The 25681-nt window shown below is 45.1% G+C and overlaps 1 protein-coding gene across 1 annotated transcript in view; it reads left to right on the plus strand.

The window, feature by feature from the left end:
- Positions 1–25681, plus strand: part of LOC122795777 (1-acyl-sn-glycerol-3-phosphate acyltransferase epsilon-like) — an 800499-nt gene that overhangs the window by 591841 nt on the left and 182977 nt on the right. The gene's annotated exons all lie outside the window — the stretch shown is intronic.

Here is a 25681-nt window from a genome sequence, read left to right on the forward strand (position 1 = left end):
GGTGATTAGTTTATGGTCTGATCTAATCAGTGACTGGTTGACCTCTGGTACGGAGCACCTGTCGCCCATGTTGGTGATGACCAGGTCCAATATGTTGTGGCCTCTGGTAGGGGAGTTTACCAGCTGATCCAGGGCATTTGAGTTGATAAATTCCAGGAAGCGCTGAGCCTGGGAGTTTGTACTCAAGTAGTTTTCCCAGTTAATGGTAGGGTAATTGAAATCTCCCAAGATCAGGGTGTTCGGTAGGACCTTCATGTTTTCCAGTGTCTTCAGAAAGGTGGAGTTGGTGGTCCTGGGTCATGGAGGGTGATCTGTAGCAGGCCACAATTTGCATTGCAGATTTGCCCGATGTTAGTTGCACATGGATGATCTCAGAGGTATCATGCTGCGCCACTAACCTAGAGTTGTGTGTATCCTTGATGAATATGGATACACCCCCTCCTTTTGTGTTTCGGTCCGTGTTCTGTGGCCGAAATGTGTGGTATGAGTTGTAGCCCAGTAGTGCTGGAGTGCGCTCTGGAGCCTTGAACCAGGTTTCAGTTACTGCATAGATGTCAACGTTCTCCATACTTAGGAGTGCTTCGAGCGCATGCATTTTGATATTTAAACTCCTGGTGTTGAGTAGCATAATCCTCAATTTTTTACTTGTGCTGTTTACGGAGGTGGGTTTGAATTTTGAGCCTTGCCTAAAAAAGGCACTAAGGGGGCAGCAAGAGCCTTGGCCAGTATTCGAAACCCAAGGGGTGACAGGTGCAAGCTGTCTCTTGCGAAGCAACGTGGCTTGTCGAGCATGTCATCCCAGGCTGACAGACACTGGATCCCCTTTGAATGACACCAGAAGCTTAGCCAATTTTTGAAATTGATCATTTTTTCTTTATACTGAGATATCATTCTTGGTGAGGGCTGGATGCTACTCTGGGTCGGAGTCATACCCGCCTGGGCTACATGATCAGAGAGCTCTTCTATGTCTCTTTTCATGTAGTCCAGGGAGGTACGTCTCAGGTCATTCACACCAACATGAACAATGACAGAGTCATATTTGTACTTGTTCTGGAGTGACCTGAGTGCTTGTGTTATGTGGCGGATTCTGGCTCCCGACAGGCAGCTAACAGTAACCTTCTCCTTGTCTTGGGTTATCTAACTGCAGGTAGCCCTCATACTGCCCGAATAAAAGACTCTTAGTATTTCCATGTTGAATGTTGTCGCTTCTCAGTCTTTCTTGCCGAGGAGGTGCCCGAAGCAGAAGCTGTTTGCAAGTGCCGATTGGCCGTTACCTGAACTTTTCGTTTTTCGAGTTGATAATCTTGAAGTCTTCTAAAGCTAAGTACCCTGTTGGGAATCCTTTTTTTTTTCCTCTAACCGATGTCAGAAAAAGTTAACACTTATCTTGCCTGTGGAAAGCAAGTACCTCACAGAGATTTTCATTCTTACTGCGTCACCTGTTTTAGGCCCAGACTGCGATGTCCCTCACTGTCGGTTTTGTGCCTTGTTTAACGCCTGAACCATTCATCATCGGGCTATTTTTGTTGCTAAATTCTTTCGCTCTCTATCTCTGCATTCCGAAATGGCTTCAGTAAGCCATCCGACTACTGATCTTCTGAAAAAGTGTAAGGATAAAGATAGAGACAGACTGCATAGGTCCAAAACTGCCGACGATGCTTCCGTTAAGCTAGTCGCCACTCCGCCGGTACTCAGTGAGGTGCTTTTGCAGCCCTGATGACCGCTTCTCCGGATTTGCAGGCCTTTGCTGAGACCTATTTGGAGTCCGGTATGCCGCGAGATGGTTCTTCGACTATGGAACCAGCGGATGTCTCTACCTTGGATGGGTCCCGAGCTGCTGTGCAGGCACCGGCTTCTGAGGGTGTTTTATGACCTACCGATGTTCGAATCAAACCGACAACTTTTTTAGCCAAAACTAACAAGTTTCTTAGGCCCAGAGTATGCACTACGCCTAGAAAACCTGCGACAAAAGCACATGCTCAGGCCCCCATGCCACAAAAGCAAATGTTTAGAAGGGCTGAAGACCTTATAACGCTAATTAGGGGAAGCCAGCCTTCCCCTGCTAAGAGACCAAGAATTCAGTTGCCTTCAGATTCTACAGACCAGGAGTCCGATGACTCTGACTTTTCTGATTATCAGGACATGTCCTTAGCTTATGAGGATTCAGATGCAGAGGAATCCATTCCCTCTGCCTCCCCTCCAGAGGATTTCTCTTTATTGAAACCTTGTATGCTTTGAGAGCATTTCCATTGGGAATGCCAAGACTATCCTTAGTCCAAAAAGAGACTCAGAATTTTTAGAGCTACCGCAGCACAGGCCTTTAGCTATTCCCCCTGTCCTGGATGTTGTGGATGATGTTTTCATGGAATCCACTTTTACCTTTCATCAGGCCCCTAGGAAACCTGACAGGTACTACCGAGTACCTGGTTACCACAAGTTTCTTTTCAAGAATCCTACTGCTGATCCAGAGATCATTTCCCAGGGACCTAAAGGTATTAAGGCTACTACAGCCAAAAATCCTACCCTTCGGACAGGGATTCCAGAGCTTTGGACAGATGGGTTAAAAAGGTGTATACCTCTGCAACTCTTGCTATCAGGGCATTGAATTGCCAGTTTCACATGTGCTGAAGTACCAGCAACATATTATGGAACTCATTAAACAAAAAATGGTAATATTTCCAGATTGTGCAGAAAATAAAGATTTGCAAAAGCTTATGCATTCTGCAAACCCAGTTAGTAAGCATACTTTGCAGTGTGGCTTTGATGCCCTAGAAGCATCTTGCAGGGCCGCAGTCACTGGCTCTGTACTGAGAAGTCATGCTTGGTTGAAGGAACAGACCTTGCCAGATTATGTCAAATCCAAATTACTAGACGCTCCTTTAAAAAAGGATGTTTTGTTTGGCACCAAAGCAGAAGAAGTTCTTAAAAAGATAGAAGAAAAAGCTAAATCTATGCAACTGTTGTAGAATTCTTACAAGTGTGACCACCTCGATTCACTGTGCATTTCCTTTCAAAACACTGGTCCTTTCCAGCTTCCTCCAGGCCTTCCCAAACAAGACCCAGGGGAAACAGACCACCCAGACTACAGTCTCTGGGTATGCAGAGATCTAAGCAATGGAGTGCTCCCACCCATAAAACAGGGACTGGTAAGCCACCTTCCTATGGAAAAAGTTCACAATGACTTCTCAACTCTACTTCTGCTCAATTGTTTGTGCCCCTGGGAGGAAAACGTACCCTTCATGCAAAAAACTGAATGTCCATCACTCAGGACCGATGGGTCTGCAACGTTGTATCCCAGGGGTACAAATTTTATTTCCATTCACTGCCAACCCCAAGCGGGTTTCCAGACGTTCCTCCAAACCAGTGGGCAGAGGCTCAAAACCAAGTTCTTTCCCTGTTCAACATCAGAGCTATTCAGCCAGTTCCAGTAGAACTAAGGGGTCAGGGTTTCTACTCCAAACTATTCCTGGTACCCAGGAAAGAGGGCTCTTGGTGCCCAGTCCTTGATCTTTCCATTCTCAACACCTTCCCGGTAGTCCCAAAATTCAAGATGCTTACCCTGCAACAGCTTCTCCCTATGCTAGCCAAGGATGCCTGGTTAGTCACCCTAGACGTAAAAGAAGCTTATGTGCACATCCCCATTAGGGAATTATGCAGGAAATATCTATGTTTCAGGGCAGGATCTATGCATTATCAGTTCTCTGCACTACTCTTTGGCTTATCTACTGCACCCAGGGTATTCACAAAATGCCTGGCTCCAGCCATTGCATACTGCAGGCAGAGAAATATCAAAATTTACCCGTACTTGGACGACTGCCTATTTTAGGCGGACAGCCAGGAATTGCTGCTTCAGCACCTGGCATTTGTAAAAAGACTTCTCACTTCATTGGGGTACACCATCAACGAAATGAAATCGCAACTGGTGCCCAGTCAAAATATTGTGTTCCTGGGAGCAAGCCTGGGCACAACTTCCCAGATGGCATTTCCTCACTTCAGAAAAATAGGTCTGTCCGACAGACGACTTCAAACAAATGGCCACCAGAACCCAGCTAACCGCAAGAAAAATACTGCAAGCCCTAGGGTTCATGGCCACATGTATTCTGCTAATTCCATATGCAAGACTGCATATGAGGAAAATTCAATAGTACTCAAAAAGTCTTTGGTGCCAACATTCTCAGGACATGGAAACAGTCATTCCTATCATACCTTGTCTGAGGGCAGAGTTCCTTTGGTGGGTAGAAGCATGCAACCACATCAAGGGACTGCATTTTACTCTACCCCATGCCAGTCATACCCTGACCACAGACGCATCCGACTATGCGTGGGGGGCCCACATGGATGGCAAATGCATTCAGCGCCACTGGAGCCCAAGCCAAATTCTCCTACACATCAACCAAAAGGAGATGCTAGGTGTACAAAATGCTCTGACCGCTTTCATAGGTTGATACTAGGCTATCTGCCCTAGGGCATTTACAAGCCTAGCCAGAGTGTGGCTTTTGCCACCCTTTTAAATGAGTTTACTATACCCTTTTAAGGTTAGTTTACTGTGCCTATGTCTAGCAGTGACGCAGAAGTGATCCCTGGGGTAAACCTACGATCTCCCATCCACTTGTCAAGATTTCTCTTGAAGAGAAGCAGTGAGTGGCTCTGTCTGACATGGACTGGGATTCTATTCCAGAGTGATGGGAGCCTCTGGGTTATAAATCTGTCCCTCCAGCATGTTCTATTAATTTCTGTGCTGAGGTTTAAGTCCCTTGAGCGCGTAGCTCTAAGGGATTTGAATTTTCTGAGGTGGAGCATGTCCATTAAATCTGATTTTGACATGGCTTTATACGTCAGGCACAGGTCGCCTCTGAGTAGGCAGTATGCAACTGAGTATAGCTGAAGTTTCTTTAACCGGGCAGCATAGGTCATCGTGAGTCCCTTGATCCTCTTGATGAGGTACTTTTGTGGTCTTTCCAGTTGCTGCAGGTGTCGGGTAAGGTACATCCCAAATGGGGCATTGTATTCTATCTTATGGGCCTGATGAGTGATGAGTAGAGGAGCACAATGACCTCTCTTGATCTAGATGTGAACCCTTTTGTGTTAAGGTGGGCTATATAGAAGGTCTTTCTAACCACTTTGGTGACGTGATTGTCAAAGGAAAGATTGCTATCCACTTGGGTCCCCAAATCCCTAATTACTTCTTCCGTGCTTAATGGATTACCACCTATGTGGTAATTTGTGGGCACTTTGTTTTTCCCAAAGGGGATGACTAGGCACTTTTTGTCATTTAGCTTTAGGCTGTGGTTCTGGCACCAGTTATCAGTCTCTGTGAGACCCTTTTGGAGGATGTCTGTGTCAGTTGGCGAGTCGCTTATGGCACCCAGTTTGCAGTCGTCTGCGGACTTGGTCAGCCATAGTCCTTCCGTGTTAGCCTGTACCTCAGAGAAATATATACCGAACAAGAGAGGTCCCAGGACTGAGCCTTTGTGGGATGCCACTAGTAACTGGTTTAGAGTCTAACATGGCTCCTGCAATTCTGCCCATGTGGGTTCTATCCTTGAGCCAGTTTGCACCCATCTTATGACATAGGGGTTGATATTTAAGCTGGAGAGCTTATTTATGATGCCCGAGTGGGGCATTGTGTCATAGGCTTTTGCGAGGTCCAGGTAGGCTGTGTGGACTACCTTCCCTTCATCTATGGCCTTGGTGACTGTTTCAAAGAAGTCATCCAGGTTCAGGAGGCAGGATCTGCCCTTAACAAAGCCAAATTGGGTAGGATCCAGCATCTGCAGGTCCCCAATGTCTTTGTTTATGAGCTCCATGATGATCCGCTCCATAGCTTTGCAGACCAGGCTAGTCAAACTTATGGGGCGGTAGTTTCCAGGGTCCGTTGAGGCACAGCCTTTGTAGAGTGGGACCACTGTTGCTGTATGCCATTCCTTGGTTACATATCCTGTACTAAGGCTGAGGTTAAACAGTAACTTTATATGAGGTTTTAGCCCTTCTTGGAGCTCGTGTAGGATGCCTGGGACACCGTCCGGTCCCATTGATGCTGTGTTTTTTTGCCTTGGAGAGGGCAGCTCTCACCTGAGCATCTAAGATGTCAGGGAGGCGACTCTCTGCTGGGATAGATATTTGCTCTTTTGGGGGGAAGGGGGGGAGTAGTTTGCACTGAACCTGTCTGCCAGGATGTTGGCTATGTCTGTTAGTTCATTGTATTTTTTTCATTTTGGATTAAATCTGAACATATCTGGGAGTTACCACCCAGGTTTCTAACATAACTAAAGAAGGCCTTGTGATTATCTTTGGTGTCCTGTGCAATTTTTCTCTCGAAGCTGGCCTTGTTTGATTTTATGAGGGACCATAGTTTTTTGCTAGTACTGATCAGAGATGCCTTCTCTTTTAGGGATTTAGCTCTATCATGTAGTAGCTTCCTCCTTTTGTTGTAAAGCTTATTTATGGCTGGGATCCACCAGATTGGACGCCTGCCTTTGGAAGATTGGGTCTTGGTTTTATTTGGGTTTGCATGATCCATGCATTCCTGAAGGTGTCCATAGAATGCGTTTATAAAGGTTTCTGCAGTTTGGGCCGTAGTTTCCGCTGGTCTGGGGGCTTTGAAGGATGTCACCTCGGTTTTGAGAAGTGTGAAGTTAGCTTTTGAGAAATGTTTCACTGTGGTTTTCTGGGCTGGGGGTGGGGTCGGGATGTGGATGTCCAGTGAGATTAATTTATGGTCCGATCTTACCAATGAGGGGTATACTTCTGGTGGGTCCAGTATGTTTTCCCCTCTTGTGGGAGTGGTGACTAGTTGTTCCATAGCATTTGAGTTTATAAATTCAAGGAACCTTTGGGCTAGGGCATTGGGGCTTGAGTAGTGCTCCCAGTCTATGTTTGGGTAGTTGAAATCACCCAGTATAATGGTGTTTGGAGGAAGGCCGACTGAGGTTCCTGAGTTTGGGAGGGTGGTCTGTAGCAGGCTATAAACTGAAAGGCAGTTTTGCCCACTGTTAGTTGCTCATGGATGGTCTCTGCTGCTTCATGCAGTGCCACTAACCCAGAGGTGTGAGTATCTTTGAATATGGATACTCCCCCTCCTTTTGTGGTTCGGTCCAAGCCTGGTAGTGCTGGGGTTCTCTCGGGAGCCTTGAACCAGGTTTCTGTTACTGCACAGATGTCGATATTCTCCATACTGAGGAGAGCTTCGAGTGCGTGCATCTTGAGGTTTAGACTTCTGGCGTTGAGTAGCGTTACCCTTAGTTTCTTTTTCCCTGTGCTATCTATGGAGGTGGGTTTGTCCTTCGAGCCTTGCCTAAAAAGGCACTATGGGGGTGGCAAGAGCCTTTGCCAGTATCCGAAAGCCCAGCTTTCATATACCTAATCCTTCCTGGACAACTGCTGATAAAAACAGACACCACCACAGTTTTGTGGTACATAAGCAGGGGGGATCCATTCTTACCCACTCTGCAGGTTAGCCATGGCCCTGTGGAACACAGCCTTAAGCAACCAAGTGCATCTACAAGCTCAATTCCTGCCAGGCAAACAAAATTCACTGGCAGACAACTTAAGCAGAAATCACTTAGACCCATTCATGTGGAAATTGGAGCCCAACACCTTCACCCTTCTAATCCAGAGATGGGGGACACCGGAGGTGGACCTCTGTGCCTCCCCCAAAAACAACCAGTAGAGCAAATTTTGCATCAGGAACCCTCACAGCAGGGCCTGGAAGGTGGATGCCCTATCCTTCCAATGAGAAAACCTCTCAATTTATGCCATTCCCCATCTGCGCCTCCTCTCAAAAGTACTACTCAAGATCAAACAGGACAGGCCTAGGGCAATTCTTGTTGCCCCAGACTGCCCATGCCAGCACTGGTACCCACTCTTACGCAGTCTGACAACAGTGCCACCCTGGCTTCATCAGACCCCTACCCTGCTGTCCCAGCAGGAGGGACAGATTTTGCATCCACAATTACAAACCCTAAACCTTGCAGCCTGGCTTATCCCCTGAATACACCACCAGAAACCCTCAGAAAACAGGTGCTAGACGTCATTCTTGAAGCCAGAAGGCCTAGTACTAGAAAATCCTATGCTGAAAAGTGGAAAATATATTGTTCTTGGAATCAGTCTCAAGGAAAGGACACAGTAGTGTCCTCCTTACCTCAAATCCTGAATTACCTAGCAGAGCTATTACACAGAGGCCTATCCTTCTCCTCCATTAAGATTCATGCCTGTGCCATCTCAGCTCATTATAATACTGACCCACTTCTATTTTCTCACACCCTCATCAAACAATTTCTGAGAGGGGCTAACAACTTAAGGACCCTAGGAGAGCTCCCACCCCTGCCTGGGACCTTAACTTTGTACTGGAAAAGCTCACGCTTCCCCCTTTTGAACCTGCTGCTTCAGCAGAGTTAAAATTCCTGTCTTGGAAAATAGCTTTGCTTTTAGCCATAACTTCAGCAAGAAGAGTGTCTGAGTTACAGGCACTTAATGGCTGTGGAACCCTTCATTATTTTCCATGCTGACAGGGTTTCCCTCAGGACTAACCCGTCCTTTATGCCTAAGGTGGAATCCAGTGTGGCTCTATCCCAATCCATCCATTTGCCAGCCTTCCTCCCTAATCCTCAGAATAAAGGGGAAAGGGTCCTGCACTCCTTAGATGTGCACAGACAGCTCAGGTTCTACCGTGACAGGACTAAACCTTTCAGAAAGTCTGACCAGCTGTTAGTCAGCTTTGCTTCAGGGGCAGAGGGCAAGGCCATTTCAAAGCAAACCATTTCCAAATGGATAGTACACTGCATCCATTTCTTTCTCAAGCACCATGAAAAACCTACCCCACAGGGGATCATACCACATTCTAATAGGGCTACTTCCACCTCTGCAGCATTTCTCAGGGGAGTCCCCTACCAGGGACATTCTGGAAGCTGCAACCTGGAGTTCTGTACACACCTTTACCAAACATTACGATTTACCTATTTTTTCTAAATCCAGAGCTGGATTTGCTACTGCAGTGTTACAAGGCCTGCTAGCCAGCCCTAACACTTCTTGACTGCTTTCACCCTTCCTCAGCTTAGGGAATCAACCCAAGTGTGATGACTGCAGCAGTGAAACACGAAGAATATGGCACACTTACCATAAATGTAGATGTTCGAGTGTATTCACTGTTGCAGTCCTGGTTTCCCTCCCTCCAGCCCCCTGGTTTTCTCTATCTTTTCTACCTCTCCCCTCTATGGCCATTTTTAATGGCAGTGGTATTTACTTTTTACTGGTGGCATTCCCCACCATATATTAGCTTCCTATTTGGGGGGCTCCTGACATTTGGGGCTAGAAAAACTGATGTAATGGTGTCAGCTGCCTGTTTTATACCCCTGACGACCCGACGTCATGGAAGAGGCAACAGCATCCAAAGCAGAAATCCTAAGACTCTGGTATTCGGGCTGACTGAGGGCTACCTGCAGGCAGATAACTCAAGTGTGATGACTGCAACAGGGAATACACTCGAACATCTACATTTATGGTAAGTGTACACAACTGTACATTTCCCTGCCAGCTTGGTTTAACATGCGCATCCTGAGGCAGTGTAGCAACTGCCTCATGTTCACTGACAACCCTGTACTCCTAGTCCACACAAACTCAACATGTGAGAGAGGCAACTTTATTAAAATCTTGAATCCATGCTTTCTGACACATCGGTTAGTACATATGACAATGTGCGGGTTGTCAGCATGCATACCTCATCTCCTACTTCACCGAAACCCACATCACACATACCCATATATGTGGAGGTCCTCACCAGAAACCTACCTAAACACCAGAGGCCTCCCAAACGCAAACACAAGCATTCTGCAAATAATGCTTACTCTGCAGTACACAATACACGTAATAGCTCACGTACCAGTGTCTCACCCGTCAAGTTGTGAAGGCAAACCACAAAACCAAACATATTAGTCTGTTTACTTTCATTTGTCTGATGATGTTATTCACGATTGTGCATATGCGTGACTCTAAATAGCGAATTACGCAACCTTTGCGAGCCCAAATGTCAAAAATGGTTTGCTGGAAACCAGTTTCAACCATTTTCGAACTCCATGAAAACAGTGCACTCCCCCTGACATTTAGAAGATATCACCAAATGTCTCCAAACGCCTATATGCAGGGAGGCAAGCCCCCCTGCTACTTTAATATACTAACTCCGAGTACGCACTACAGGGAGGGAAGGGGTACATTTTCCGACCTCCGCTGTAGTGTGATCTTCACTCAAACAAATGAATTCCAATGAGCGAATGCACACTGGCATTCACTGAGGTGTAATTTCAACCATATGTGGTTCGTCAGCACGGAATTTTTGTAGTCCTCCTTTCGCACATCTGCCGTCGCAGATGTGTGCTTCAAACATACGAAGGTAACCCATATTAGTCATAGGTGATTCCACTGTGAGACACACAGATGTCCCTCTCATCAGGCTGGATAAAGAAAAAGTCACAGTCAACTGTTTGTCAGATGCCAGGACACACCACATCACACGTGCACTCAAGTCTCTCAACAACAGCTACTGGTATGACTCCATCTTAGTCCTTGTTGGTGTGAAAGACTTGAGGCGTACCTCCCTGGACTAGATAAAGAGAGACATGACTGAGCTCTTGGGACTGTATATCTCAGGCAGGTATGTCACTCACCTTAATCAGCATTTTACCTTCACCTAGGATGATGCTTCAATTTAAACAGAAAATGATTGACTTCAATAATTGGCTTAATTTTTTATGTCATTCTAAGGGGATCCAGTATCTGTTAGCCTGGGATGACATGATCGACAGACCTCGATGTTTTGCCAGAGACTGTCTTCAACTGTCACCCCTGGGATTTCGACTACTGGCTAAGGCTTTTGCCATCCTCGTAGTGCCTTTTTCAGGCAACGTCTCAAGGACAAAGTTCCCAACATAAAAACACCATCTAAAAACAACCTCAGGGTTATGCTGCTAAACACTAGTAGTCTTAACATGAAACTGCACTCACTGAAAGCCATCCTTACCTTAGAAATTGGAGACGCTTGTGCAGTCACAGAGACCTGGTTCAAGGCTGCGGAGACCACCCCCAGCATACCTCTCAACTGCACAGATTTTCGCAAAATGTCCAGATTTTTGCCTCATGTTTTTGGTCTGTTCCTCATAAAATTGTGGTTTTCTGGCATATTAGTGGCAAATAATTAAAAGACTGAAGTTAGAAAATAATGACAGACATTTGAGTTTCAGACTTCATACCCTTCAGAAAATTCATACTAATGCAAAACCTGTTCTGTCAACTTTCTAAGTTTATAAAAGCAATATTTAAAAATTGTCCCTATTTTTGGGTCTTTGTCCCACTTTTATTTATGCCTTTGTCCAGATTTCTTGCTCTAAGAGGTTGAGAGGTATGACCCTAGCAATACCGGGTTACACCTCCTTTCACATGTTCAGACCACAGACTGAAGGTGTGAAAGCTAAAGGAGGCGGTGTATCGATTTTCATTAAAGATAAATACACCTCCAGATTGATCAAACAGCATGATTCCCTGGAGTTACTTCATGTGCAATTAACTGTTGGTAGGACACCTATTCAAGTCATTGCCAGCTACAGGACCCCTTCCATGAATCAGGGCACCCACTCTGCCTATTTGGATCTACTTGAGTCTATCAGGATACATCTGGACTCCATGGTTTTGGGTGACTTAAACTACCCATCCATTAACTGAGCAAATTATTTGTGCTCAAACTCACTTGCCCAAAGGTTCCTTGACTTTGGAAACTCCAGTGCCCTGGACCAGCTGGTTGACACCCCCACAAGGGGTACCAGCATCCTGGATCTGGTGCTTACCAATATGGGGGACCACTGTAGCATCCCTACTGTGAGGTCTTCCCTGGTGAGATCTGACCTCAAGTCAATGTCATTTGAAGTAACTGTCACACCTGACCCCCACCCCCAGCAACAAGTAAACTGAAAAAACTTCTCCAAAGCAGATTGTAACCTCTTACGGGATGGTATAAGTAGCATCTCTGCACCTTCCCTCCTCAGATGGAAATGGCAACCATGCCGAGCTCTACACCAGTGCTTTATACAAACACCATACTCTGCCATACCTGCTAGAACCAAACCAAGCTCCTCAAGGAAGAGCAAACCTGCCTGGTGGACAACTGCCATTAACGGGCTTTACAATAAGAGGAAGAAATTGCTATCTAAGAGTAAGAGGGAGCGAGCCCTAACCTGGAAATGCCCCCTAGTCAGCTTAAACAAATGAGTAAGACTTCTTATGAAGTTCTCCAAAGCAAACTATAAATACAAATTGGCTCCCTCAACTAAAGACAACCATAAAGCGCTCTTTAGTTATGTCCGTAGCTAAACAGGAAAGGCCCAGATTTGTGCTAATCTGGTAGTTAATGATGCCACATATACTGAGCCTGTGGACATAGCTAATGTGTTGGCTGACAGGTACTGTAAAAACTTTACTCCCTTGTCCCCACCACACATACCCCATGATATCCCTGCCACCTGTCCCTTACCATGCATGTCTAAAGAGCAGGTTGTCAATGCCCTCTTAAAAGCCAGGAACACAGCATCTATGGGACCTGGTGACATCTCAGGCTGTGTCCTACATGGGCTCCAACAAGAATTAGCAACTCCATTGGGTAATCTTTTCAGTCATAGTCTAAGCACCAGCTTCATCCCAGCTGAATGGAAAATGGCCACTGTTCCCTTACACAAGGGTGGTGCTTCCACTGACCCTGGGAACTATAGACCTATTAGCTTGACTAGGCTTATCTGCAAGGCCATGGGGCGAATCATCATGGACCTTATTACCAATGATGCAGGTAATTTCCTAACACGTTTTCCTGCTCTGTTTGGATTTGTGAAAGGGAGATCATGCCTGTTAAACCTGATGGACTTCTTTGAAACAGTCATCAAGGCCCTGGACAAGAGGAAATCTGTGCAAACAGCCTACCTAGACTTGACCAAGGTATTTGACACTATCCCTCACTCAGGCATCATTGACAGACTCACCCAGCTAAGTACTGACCCTTATATTGTTAGATGGGTCGCTAACTGATAGAACCCATATAGTCAAAATAGGGGAATCCACCTCCAACAGCAGTCCTGTAACCAGTGGTGTTCCACCGAGGTCAGTCCTCAGACCTCCACTGTTTGGAATGCATTTCTCCGAAGTACAAGCTAAAGGTCTGTGACTGACAAAGTTTGCTGATGACTACAAACTGGGAGCAGCCATAGAATCTCCAAATGATGTCAGCTTCCTACAAGAGGGTCTTACACAAGCAAATGATTGGTCCCAAAGTCATGGCCTTAAACTCGATGCAAAAAAATGTATTATCATCCCTTTCGGTAAGGACGATGTTCTGCTAACTACCACATCAATAGTAACACCTTAAGTAAGCACTCTGTGATGAAAGATCTGGGCACTCAGGTTGACACCAACCTCACCTTTGACCACCGTGCCTCCACAGTAGTAAGAAGGGCATTCTGTATTGCTCATCTTAAGGGCATTGTCTCCAGAAAAAAAAGAAGTTCTAACCTCCCTGTACTCTTGCCTCATCAGGCCAATGTTTGAGTACAATGCCCCTTTTGGTATCTACCATTCCAAGCACCTGCATCAGTTGGAAAGACCGCATACTTTCCTCACAAGGAAAACTCTAGGTCTTCAGCATCTGTCCTATGTGGATCATCTGAAATCACTGTCACTTTATTCTGTTTCATACAGACTACTCAGAGTTGATCTCTGCCTTGCATACAAGGTAATCTGTGACCTTGCTTTATTGGAAATGCTGCATCTCTGCAAGTCAAATGATACACAGGTTACTCGCTCTAAAGACCTTAACCTGGTATGTGACATTAATAGAACCTACTTGAGGGACAGATTTGCCTCCCAGAGGTTACCACACCTTTTCAACAGAATCCCACTTCATGTCAAACAGAGAGCACCTCATTGGCCCTCTTCAGACACAGTCTGAACGATTGGATGGGTAACCATAAATTTACCCCGGGGGTCCCACCTTTGTCCCTCTTGGACAGGGGTAATGGGTGCCGATTGTGGAAACAAAGGTAGAACTTGGTTAGCCTTGTAAGGGCCCTAGGGCCATTAGCCTAGTAACTTCCTATGATCCCATAACTTGTGCCAGGTAAGCTGGAAGTTTGCACTTACTCTCAGAACAAAGAGCAGTGGAGAAAGGAGGTGCAAGAGAAAGAGGGAAGAGGTATATAAATACTCACCCCAGCCCTTCAAGATGCCATTGCATTAGAGAAGGAAGGAAGGAAGGATGACAGGACTGCAACAGTGACCACACCTGAGGTGTGTACATTTGTATTAAGTTGCCTGTGCAGCTGCACTGTATTTTTCATATGCCACTGTTACAGTGGTTGAACAGAAGAGAAGACTGAATGAGGGTGTTAAAAGTAGAATCAGAGGGGCTGTTGTCAACTGGCACATAGTGTCAGGGGTAGTGTATGACAGAAGAATGTCAAAGATGATGAAATCTAAGGTGTACAAAACAGTGATGCAACCAGTACTACTGTGTGATACAGAAAACTAGTCAATGAAGGCAAAGCAGTTGAAGCTAGAGGTGATGTAGATGATGTTCTTGACACTGGTGGTAGGATGCACACTGTAGGACAGACAAAGAAATGAGAACATCAGAGCAGACATCTAAGTAATTCCAATTGTAGATCAGGTCAAGGGGAAGGTATTAGTGTGTTTGGCCAGATGTGCAAAAAAACAGAAATAGAGTCTGGTGAAGAAGATATGGGACAGACGTGAGGAAGACAGGATGAAAGCATCCAGCAAAGAGGTAAATGGATTGCATGAGAGAACTTTTGGCAGTCCAGCATTGACCGTCAAAAGAAGTAGGAGAGTGGAATTGAATTGAAGCAGTTGACATCAGTTGACTCGACACACTGACCCCAGGTAGAAATTGGAAGAAAGAGAGTTAGTGATGACTGCTAGTCCATAACATACGGAAATTCCCAAAGCTTTTTTCATTAAAAAAAAAGAGGTGGTCGACTGACAATTCAGGTGTGGACTGGAAGATGCCCTTCACAACAGCACTGGCAAATCTAACCTTTACCCTAGATGTCACATCCAGTCTGTAAGTCATACATTCTTAGTAGGCATGTAGCTTGGTGACCATATAGAGTCTATATATGCAAAACAGAGGATTTATTAGTTGGATTTGCCAGCCTGCTCATTGAGCGCCTTAGTGCTTACCCTAGTAGTAAATTTGTCAGTGAGCATCTAATTGACAAGGCCAGGAAAACAGGAAAAGATACAGAAGTGCCTGCTTCTCAAATGCCCTGAGCACCAACTCCTTTCAGGAAGTCAGTAGTACCTGCACTGTCCTTGTTGAATAGTGTCATATTTTCATGCAAGTTCCTACCGTGGGTTTTAAAGCAAAGGTTAATACAGTGAGCTTAACTGTTTTGATATAGTTTTTGTCACTAGTAATTCTTTGTTTTGTGCAAAAGAAACAAACAACTGAACTGTCTTTCTGGAAGCTTTTAGCTCTTCTTTAGTAGTACCCCAGTTATCTGTGCTTTCTTCCCTAGTTGGTGAATTAAGGCAGAAAATTGGAAGATGAGTAGAGTGATTCAGTGCTACTCCTGATGTTCATCTTGTTTCATTGTTGCAGTCATTACACTTGGGTTATCCTGCTGGCAGGATACCCGCAGTCGGCCTGAATTCCAAAGTCCTGGTCCGGCGTCGGTTGCTGTCGCCTCTTCCCTGACGTCAGTGTGCCAGGGGTATAAAAGATGCAGCCAACGCCATTTTCTTCAGTCTTTCTTGCCGCACGGTGACCGAAGCAAAAGCAGTTCGCAAGTGCCGGTCGGCCAACTCCTGAGATTTTCTAAATTGAATTTCAGATCCGAAGTCTTCAATAAAGCTAAGTACCCCGTTGGGGAAACTTTTTCTTGCTCCAGACCAATGTCAGTAAAAGTTAACAATTATATTTCTTGTGGGAAGCAAATACCTCATAAGGATTTTCATTCTTACTGTATTCCTTGCCTAGGCCCCGACCACGACATTGCTAGTAGTCAGTTTTGTGCTAGATTCAACCAACGCACTATTAAGCGTCGGTTCGATTTTGCTTTACATTACTTTGGCCGAAGGTTTAACTATATAATGCCGTCGGAACAACCGACGACCAGAATTCATAAAAAGCGCAAGGACAAAGAAAAGGACAGGCATCCGAGGTCCAAAACCGACGACGAAGCCTCTTCTAGGCCAGTCGCCAGTTCTCAGTGAGGCGCTTTCGCAGCCCCTGACACCCGCTACCTCAGAGCCACAGGCCGCCTCTGACTCCCACGTGGAGACAGCTAAGCCTCTGGAAACTCAAGGTATTGGGACCCTACAGAAACTATTCCCTCAGGTGGGTCCGGAGCCGCTGAGCAGGCATCGGCTTCTGAGGGTGTTTTCAGACTTACACAGCTTACTATCTAGACTACTTCAGCAGCCAAGGCAAAGTCTAAAACTCCTATAAAGACAAAGAAACAAGTACAGCATTCACCTGGACAGTCATCCATGCCAAAGAAACAGATGCTTAAAATGGCTGAAGACCTAATTACTCTGATCAGGGGTTCCCATCCCCCTCCTGATAAAAGGCCTAGGCAAGATACTGACTGACTCCTCTGACCAGGTTTCTATTTCATCTGATTCCTCTTCAGAACAGGGATATTCTCTTCCTCCCTATGAGGATTCTGACGCTGAAGAATCTATCCCTTCAGCCTCTCCTCCTGAGGATTACTCTTTTGGGGAAACCCTGCACACCATGAGGGAGCATTTCCATTGGGAGAGCCAGGATTATTCAGAATCCAAGAAAAGGCTCAGAGATTTTCTTTTACTACCTCAGCACAGGCCCCTTGCTATTCCCCCTGCACTAGATATTGTTGATGATTTTTTCTGAATCCAGTTTGTCTCCTGATTCTTTACCCCCCTGCACCAGTTAAGCCAGCTAGGTACTACAGGGTCCCAGATTCACACAGAATTCTTTATAAGAACCCTGCTGCTGACCCAGAAACAATTTCTCAGGGTCCCAAGGGGGTCAAAGCTTCCATTGCAAAAAATCCTGCTCCCTCTGATAGGGATTCCAGAGCACTGGACAGATTGGGTAAAAAAGTTTACACCTCTGCTACTTTAGCTGTAAGGGCTTTAAACTGTCAATTTCACATGCTTAAATATCAACAATACCTAATGTCTTTGCTCAAACAGAAAATGCTTGCAAGCTCAGAATGTCCTGAAAATAAGGAAATGCAGGATTTATTGCATGCATCTGAACAAGTGGGAAAGCATACTTTGCAATGTGGTTTTGATTCATTAGAGGCTTCTTCAATAGCCGCAGTTACAGGTTCTGTCATTCGTAGGCATGTTTGGTTAAAAGAACAAAGTTTACCTGATTGTGTTAAAGCAAAATTGTTGGATGCTCCATTACAGCATGATACTTTGTTTGGTGTTAAGGCAGAAGAGGTGTTAAGAAAATGGAGGATAAAGCAAAATCAATGCAGACATTAAAGGATTTCTTACAGGTTCAGCCACCCAAATTTAGCAGGAACTGGCCTTCAAAAAATTGGTCCTTTCCAGTGTCAGACAGACCACAAAGAGGCAGATACAGACGCCCAAGAGGCAGATCTCAGCCACAAGGCACATACAGTCCTAAGCAATGAGGTGCTTCAGCCCCCAAAGGCGGAGAAGACGAATCACAACCTTATAGGAAGCGGTCCCAATGACTTCCCTCTACCAGTGCCAAGCACTTTCCTTTTGGCGGCACCCTTAGGGGGAAAACTAGCACTTTTCTCACAAAATTAGCACATTATTACCCAAGACAAATGGGTACTGAATATTGTTTCCCAGGGTTACAGGTTCCACTTTCACACCCTACCAAGGCCAAAAGGTATGCCAGACCTGCCACACAATCAATGGGCAGAGGCACAAAAACAAATTTCTGCTCTCATGGACATGAGGGCTATTCAACAAGTACCACAGCAAGAGCAAGGACAAGGATTTTACTCAAGACTTTTATTGGTACCCAGAAAGGACAAAGCTTGGAGACCAATTCTGGACCTGTCTACTCTAAAAACTTTCCTGAACGTTCCAAAATTCAAAATGTTGACACTGCAGCTACTTCTACCCATGCTGGGCAAAAAGGCTTGGCTAGTTACTTTGGACCTCAAAGAGGCATACCTGCATGTCCCAATCAGACAATTTTGCAGAAGATACCTCAGATTCATAGCTGGCTCAATGCATTACCAATTCTCTGCACTGCCCTTTGGCTTATCTACTGTGCCCAGGGTCTTCACAAAATGCCTGGCACCAGTAATTGCATTTTGCAGACAAAAAGGAATTCAAATATATCCCTACTTGGACAACTGCCACATTCAAGCAGACAGCAAGGGCATTCTACTAAAGCATCTGGCGTTTGTAAAAAGATTACTAACTTGCCTAGGGTACACAGTAAACGAAAAGAAATCAAAGCTAGTGCCCTCTCAAGAGATAATATTCCTGGGTGCAAGCTTAAATACAGCTGCCCAGATGGCTTATCTCACACCAGACAAACAAAGGCAACTGACTCATTACTTCCAAATGATGGCAACAAAGACCCAGGTACCTGCAAGAAAAATTCTGCAGGCTTTGGGCTTCATGGCATCCTGCATCCTGCTAATTCCATATGCAAGACTGCATATGAGGAAGCTACAATGGTATCTAAAAAGTGTTTGGACTCAACATTGCCACAGCCCGGAAACAATAATTACTCTCATTCCCTGTCTGTAACAAGAGTTTCGATGGTGGGCACTGGCCTGTCACCACAACAAGGGACGGCCATTCACTTTACCCACAGCCAGGCAGACACTAACAGATGCATCGGATTATGCCTGGCGAGCACATATGGCGGGAAAATGTATACAGGGCACATGGCCCACAGACAAAATGCATCTTCATATCAATCAAAAAGAGATGCTAGCTGTACAGAATGCCCTGACAGCCTTCAAGGATCTACTACATCCAGGACAACTATTACTAAAGACTGACAATACTACAGTCATGTGGTACATAAACAAGCAAGGGGGCACACATTCCTACCCCTTCTGCAGACAAGCCATGACTTTGTGGAACACAGCACTGGCCTATCAAGTTCATCTGCAGGCACAATTCCTGCCAGGAAAGAAAAATACTCTGGCAGACGAACTAAGCAGAAACATCATGGACCCTCACGAGTGGAAACTAGATCCACAAGTCTTCAGCATGATAACAAAAAAATTGGGATGCCCATATCTATTTGCCTCCCCTCACAACTTCCAACTACAGAGATTCTGCACAAGGACTTATCACTCATAAGCATGGAAGGTGGATGCTTTATCATTCAGTTGGAAAAGCCTAACAGTTTATGCCTATCCACCACTGCCTCTACTCCCCAAGGTACTCCTCAAAATCAGACAAGAGAGTCCAAAAATGATTTTGATTGCCCCAGACTGGCCACGTCAGCACTGGTACCCAATCCTAAAGACCTTGCCTCAAGGGCCAGCCTGGACTTTACCTCAAATTCCGCATCTGCTGACCCAACAAAACAGTCAGATCCTGCACAGCCAACTCAGAACCTTAAATCTGGCTGCATGGTGAATAGTATAGCCAGTCAGAACACATCTCTCTCTAAAGCAGTTATGGATGTCATTTTGGAAGCCAGGAGGCCCAGCACCAGGAAATCTTCTGCAGAAAAATGGAAGAGATTCTGTGCTTGGATTCAGGCACAAGGACTTGAACCGCTTGTTCCTAATATTCCTCAGATTTTGCAATACCTAACTGAGATGCTGGACAAAGGCCTATCCTTCTCATCAATAAAGATCCATGCCTGTGCCATTTCAGCTCATTACAATACCGAACCTCCTATTTTCTCTCCTCCACTACTAAGACAGTACCTCAGAGGGGAAAAAAACATAAGACCCCCATGGAGAGCACCTATACCTACATGGGACCTCAATTTTGTCCTGGAAAAGCTCGCACTGCCTCCTTTTGAGCCAGCCAGTACAGCTGAGGTAAAATTCTTATGGAAAACTGCTCTGCTCCTAGCAATAACTTCAGCAAGAAGAGTCTCAGAGTTACAGGCATTAATGGCAGTGGAACCTTTTGTCATTTTTCATCCGGACAGGGTTTCTCTCAGGACAAACCCAACATTTATGCCAAAGAGTATCCAGCGTGGCTCTTAACCAAACCATTCATTTGCCAACCTTTTTATCCAAATCCCCAGAATAAGGGGGAGAGACTTCTGTACTCTTTGGACATACACAGACAGCTACGCTTCTACTTGGACAAAACAAAAGCTTTCAGGAAAACTGAGCAACTTTTTGTGGCATATGCTGCAGGATCACAAGGAAAGGCTATTTCAAAGCAGACTGTTTCAAAATGGATAGGACACTGCATTTGTTTCTACTATGCACAGCATGGCAAATCAGTACCTAAGAATATTAGGCCACATTCTACCAGGGCAGCAGCCACATCAGCAACCTTTCTCAGAGGAGTACCAACCAAGGAAATTTTGGAGGCTGCAACTTGGAGTTCGGTGCACACTTTTACGAAGCACTATCACTTACCTCTTTACTCTAAATCCAGAGCAGGCTTTGCCACTGCAGTTTTGCAGGGCCTCATAGCCGCTCCTAATCCTATTTAGACCCAGCCGCCCAATCTCAGCTTTGGGATTCTACCCAAGTGTAATGACTGCAACAATGAAACACGATGAACATAGTACAGTTGTGTACCTACCATAAATGTAGATGTTAGAGTGTATTCACTGTTGCAGTCCAGGTTACCCTCCCACCTTCCTCCTTTTCATTGCTGGGACTCCTCTATACTTCTCTATTCTATACAACCTATGTGGTGTATTTGCTTGTAGAGGAAGGTAAGGCTTATGTTACTGCATAATTTTTTATTTGCAAATTTATTTAGCCTACCCTTTTGGGGGAACCTGACATCTGGGGCAAGCAAAACTGAAGAAAATGGCGTCTGCTGCATCTTTTATACCCCTGGCGCACTGACGTCAGGGAAGAGGCAACAGCAACCGACACTGGACCAAGACTTTGGAATTCAGGCCGACTGCGGGTAGCCTGCCAGCAGGATAACCCAAGTGTAATGACTGCAACAATGAATACACTCTAACATCTACATTTATGGTAGGTACACAACTGTACTTTGATTTTTTCCATAAAGGAGTCTGTGCATAGGGTCACTGTTTTTCATGGTATTGTAAGAAAGGCCCTATACACACGAGGGCTTATAGTTTGTAGACTTTCCTACCAGAGGTGACTGTTGTAAGAAAGTGAGTAATTTTACAGATGCAGAAGCAGCTAGTTTCAGAGATGGTGGGATCATTTGCTCTAGTATAAAATTCAAATCCTGAGCTTGACCTTACTCTCCTCCTGGGTAATATCAAGTGGAGTATGTCCTTTAGGATTTGTTTCACTGATGTCTGGACACGAGGGTTGTCAACAAGAAAAGATGCATGAGTAGCTCAGAGATGAGCCTTCAGAGAGGCATAAGCTAAACCAGATACCGGAGAATCACTGATGCATCTGCTAGCTGTGGATGCTGGTTCCTCCTTTGGAATTAGACAAAATAGAGAAAATCTTTTTAATGTAGCTAGGTGCGACTTACTTGAATTGAGTGTAGTAGCCTGTCCTCCCTCCGCTTCTGAACTGTCATGGGAATTGGGGATTACAGAGGAAATGCATAAAGAAGAATCTTACAGCCTAGGGAGAAGGCATCTGCTGTGCAAGCATGTGTTGAGAGCTCTGAAATTGAATTTTGTCAGTTGCCTGTTACTCAGAGAACCTGGTAACCACAAAAGAATAACACCAGAGGAGATTCACCATGAGTAAAAAATCATAATTTATTGAATGTTTTTTTAAGTTTTTTGTGACAAACAGAAGCACTCAGTAAATTATGATTTTGCGGTGGTGGTGCTGCGGTAGCATTGTCGCCTCACAGTTAGACGTTGCCCGTTCGATTCTCAGAGCGTCTAATGTGTGACGACATGTGTGAATGGGCGTTCCTTCATTGAAGGATGTGCGTTAGGCCCGGCAAGCCAGCACGTAAAACTCTATTGCCAATCATTAGCGGACCGGAGTTCCGCTGTGGTGACCCCTAACCGGGAAAAGCCAAAAGACAGACACACACACACACACACACACACACACACACACACACGCACGCACACACACACGCACGCACACACACACACACGCACACACACACGCGCACACACACGCGCACACACACACACACACACACACACACACGCGCGCACACACACACACACACACACACACACACACACACACACACACACACACACACACACACACACACAAACACCCATGGTGAACCTCTTCTAGTGTTATTCTTTTACGGTTACTGGTTTCTTTTTATAACGCTTCACTTGTTTTGTACTTTTGTTACTCAGAGAAGCAAAAGAGTGCATGTGTGGTACATCTTATCTGTCTTTGAACTCTAAGAATATGTCCCTTTCTGGCATTCATTCATATTAAGTTTTTGAGGTACTTTGCAAGTTTTATGCCATGGAGTTCTCTTAAGCTAGTATGTAGGTTGCCTTCTTGTGCAAACTGCATTCCAGAGCCTGTTCCCAGGTCTGCATGGCTAGCCTGCAGAGGGGGTGTGCGTGCGTGTGTTCACCCTTGCGTATTATTGTACCATTATCACTGTAGTGTTGTCTGTTATGACCTTCAAGGTCCCAGGTCTCCAGAGTATTCTGAAAACATTGAGAGCTTGAATCATTGACATAATCTCTTTTATGTGCATGCATAAATTTGCTTTCCTGGGTTCCAAGAGCTGTGCAGTTTGAGATCCAAGGTCTTTACCCACCATGCCATGTCTGAGGCGTCATGGTCAAGAATTGAAATGGGGTAGGTGGTCTTAAAGGCATGCCTTTGTTCTTTCTGGTTTCTTTTGTACATCTTTCTAATTCTATCCTTACAGATGTTAGTACAAGGATGGGTATGCTCCAGGTAATGAATGTTGGTCCTAGTTGCTCTTTTAGAACAGCTGAAGTTTCCTTATGTGCGCAATGAGTATGGTTGGATCCAAAATGGCCCTTAATGCTCAGGAACTTACTGACTGTTAATACTGGCTTCCCTAATGTGATTAAGAAGGCAGAAAGGGAATCTACCTTTTCATTTGCTAGGTATGTAATTGTTGAGTTGATATCCAAGAGGATAAGTCAAAGTAAACTTTATAGTCATTTAAAACTACACACGTGCAGCCTAAATGAAATTTCATGCACCACCTCAATTCTTGAGATTACAAAGGAAAGTGAAACAACACATACAAGTAGAGGAATAAACGTAACTAACAAATACAGTACTACTCCCAGTACACGTAAGAAAGAGCAGAGACATTTACCAACACTCGTATATGAAAACAGTACCTTCCCTTAAGTTAAATTAACTACCCTATTTAAAGCAATACAAAACACTCTACAGAATGAAATGCCTACGTTGTTTGTCTTAATATTGCACTTGGAGTGAGTTAAACAACCAGTAAGATCACCATTCTGGCTGAACATAGTTTGACTTTTGTTCTTTCAGGGAGAAACATAAGCCTGTTAAGGCAGTTTAAGGTATATTCCAGTGCCTCCCTGTCTCTCTTCCTATGAATGTGCTTGAATCGGGCAGTTGTCCAGATAAAGAATAAATATGGATGGCGCCGGCACTGACAAGAACTGTGAATGGTTCCAGACATTTTAGCAAACCAAAGGATAAGGTAATGTAGTAATTGTGACCCCCTTCCCCCCAGCAAACTTCAGGTATTGCCAGTGTCCATTTAAAATAGGGATGTGAAAGTAGGCATTCTTGAGTTGTAGTTAAGAATCTAGAAGGTCCTACAGACACCAAATCCTGAATTTTGGAACTTTTTAGGACTCCATTTAACCTTTAATCCCAGAATGGGCCTTCATGTCCTATCTTTTTAGGGAACAAAACAAGGAACAGCCTGAAGTAAAATCCTTTACCTTCCTGGCTGGAGTGAATGGGTTGTATAGTTACTTGAAGCAGCATTTATGCTAAGGTAAGGACTACATGATGTTCATCGTGTTTCACTGTTGCAGTCATGACTGTAGGGTTCTCCCCTGCCGGCAGGCAGCCCTCGGTCGGCCAGAATCCCAAAGTCTGGGTCCGGCGTTGGCTGTTCAACCATGCTCCCTGACGTCAGAGCGCCAGGAGTATAAAGCTGACAGCCGACGCCATCTTCCCCAGTCTTTCTTGCCGTGCGGTGATAGCAGTTCGCAAGTGCTGGTCGGCTGACTCCTGACAAATTTTTCTGATATTCTTCGGTCCGAAGACTTTCTTCTCCACTCAAAGCTAAGTACCCCGTTGGGGAAACTTTTTTCTTGCTCCACTCCGATGTCAGAAAAAGTTAATAATTGTATTTCATGTGGGAAGCAAATACCTCATAAGGATTTTCATTCTTACTGTATTCCTTGCTTTGGCCCTGACCACGACGTAGCTAGTTGTCAGTTTTGTGCTAGATTCAATCAACGTACAATTAAGCGAAGGTACGATTTTGCTTTTCATTACTTCGGTGGGCGCTTTAACTACAAAATGTCGTCGGATACGGTCCCGGCTACCGGAGTTCCCAAACGTCGCAAGGATAAAGACAGGCCTCCGAGGTCCAAATCTGATGATAGCGCACAAGCGGAGCCAGCTTCAGGTTCGGCCGTCGTCAGTGAGGCGCTTTTGCAGCCCCTGTCGGCCATTTCAGAACCAACGGCCGAAACGGACTCTCATGAGGAGCCAACCAGGCCTTTAAATATTTCTGTTGCAGGACCTTCGGACAATGCTCCTTCAGATGGGTCCGGAGCCGCTGTGCAGGTACCGGCTTCCGAAGGGGTTTTCAGGCCTACTCAGCTACTAGTAAAGGCAACGACAAAGGCAAAGACTCCTCCTAAATCAAAGACTTCAACACAGGCCTCTTCTGAACCGGCTCCCAAGTCACAGAAACAGTTACTCAAGATGGTGGAGGATTTACTTACTATGATTAGGGGTTCACATTCCCCTCCAGACAAAAGACCAAGGCAGGATGTTTATTATGATTCCTCTGATCAGGCTTCTGTTTCCTCAGTTTCTTCTTCTGATCAGGAATATTCTTTCCCTCCTTATGAGGATTCTGATGCTGAAGAATCCATTCCTTCAGCTTCTCCCCCTGAGGATTTCTCTTTTGGGGAAACTTTGCATGAAATGAGGGAACATTTCCACTGGGAAGGACAGGTGTATTCGGAATCCAAGAAAAGACTGAGGGATTTTCTTCTTCCCCAACATAGACCCCTGGCTATTCCTCCTGTTTTGGATATTGTGGATGATGCCTTTTCGGAGGCTAACTTAACCCCTGACTCTTTTCCTCCTGCTCCTGTTAAGCCTGATAGGTATTACAGGGTTCCTGATTCCCATCAGTTTTTATACAAGAACCCTTCTGCTGACCCTGAAACCATTTCTCAGGGTCCTAAGGGAGTTAAGGCCGCTTCTGCCAAAAATCCCATTCCTACTGAAAAGGATTCTCGATCCTTAGAAAGATGGGGCAAAAAGGTGTACACTTCTGCTACTTTGTCCATTAGGGCTTCAAACTGTCAGTTTCATATGCTTAAATACCAGCAATTTATCTTGTCTGTCTTAAA

Source organism: Protopterus annectens, chromosome 2.part2 (assembly GCF_019279795.1).
Source record: "Protopterus annectens isolate FY-2018-M chromosome 2.part2, PAN1.0, whole genome shotgun sequence".
In the NCBI taxonomy this organism is placed as follows: Eukaryota; Metazoa; Chordata; order Ceratodontiformes; family Protopteridae; genus Protopterus; species Protopterus annectens.